Here is a 1,163-nt window from a genome sequence, read left to right on the forward strand (position 1 = left end):
CCTGCTCTAGAGAAGATAGAGTGATGGGTTCAAAATGGTCAAAAGGAGCTACAGATTGAGGTGGGATGGATGGGTCATGAGTTGGAGGGGAAATGAGAGCACGGGTGGTCGCAATTTTTTCCAAAAAGAAATGTAGGAAGTTCTTGCACAGCTCAGTCGAGGCTTCCAGAGGAGATGGTTCAGTGAGGTGGAGAACAGAGTTTAGGGTGGAGAAGAGGACACGTGGGTTGTGAGAGTTTGAGGTAATTATATCAGAGAAGAATTTGGATTTAGCAGCTTTCACTGCTTTCTGATAACAGCGCCAGTTGTGGAGTTTATGAAGGGTACACAAAATCTGAATTCCTGGACATGTCAGCATTAAACTTTTTTTGTTTGTTTGTTTTTCAGATCCTATTTTTTAACCATATTCTAAAATTTGCAATATCCTTTGTAAAACCTTAAAACGTGTTTTATTAAGTTTTGGCCCACTTAAGCTGGCTGTGCAGACTGCAGAGTTTTCACCAGTGTTTGTGTCTCGTTTCTACCTGGATTACTGAGCATGAATCAGGATGTTTCTGTTAACAAAAAATAATTTACTGCACTTTGCTGCATCAGCCTTTTCTTTTCATCCTCTCTCTCTCTCTGCTCCACCTTGTCTTTGTCTCTCTCGGTCCATCGGACGCATGTCAGTACGTTTCTCCGGTTTGGGTCTTAAAGCCATCCTGCAGGCTTTAACACCCAAACCGGAGAAACGTAGACATGCGCGCGCCGCGTGCGAACATATAACCTCCCGCACCTGTCCATAGAGGCGGGTGTGCGTGTCTACTTCAGACCAGAGCCCTGTAAAGAGAGAGTTGCGACACTCTTTGAACTCGCCGATACGCCGTCACGTGGTTCATGCAGCTCCAATAGTTCCAAACAGTTCATCCTGTCAGTCAGTTTGAGGCTGCTGGCACAACATAACACAGAAATCTACTTTTCTTACTTTACCTGCGTATTTCAGTAATTATTGATCAGTAACGAACTGATTACTGATTATTTCACGGACTATGCATTTGATCAAAGCATTTTTAGAAGCGGCTGATACATTTAATTGTAGAAGGAAAGAGACTGCAAACACATATTTGTTAGATAAAAATGTAAATGCAATACAATGATCAATATAGCCATGTCAGTGTTTTATA

General features: G+C 42.2%; 1 protein-coding gene across 1 annotated transcript in view; it reads right to left on the bottom strand.

Annotated features, from left to right (window-relative positions):
* Nucleotides 1-1,163, bottom strand: part of rhbdd1 (rhomboid domain containing 1) — a 13,157-nt gene that overhangs the window by 11,488 nt on the left and 506 nt on the right. The window lies entirely within an intron of this gene.

Source organism: Nematolebias whitei, chromosome 6 (assembly GCF_014905685.2).
Source record: "Nematolebias whitei isolate Nwh7 chromosome 6, NemWhi1, whole genome shotgun sequence".
NCBI lineage: Eukaryota > Metazoa > Chordata > Actinopteri > Cyprinodontiformes > Rivulidae > Nematolebias > Nematolebias whitei.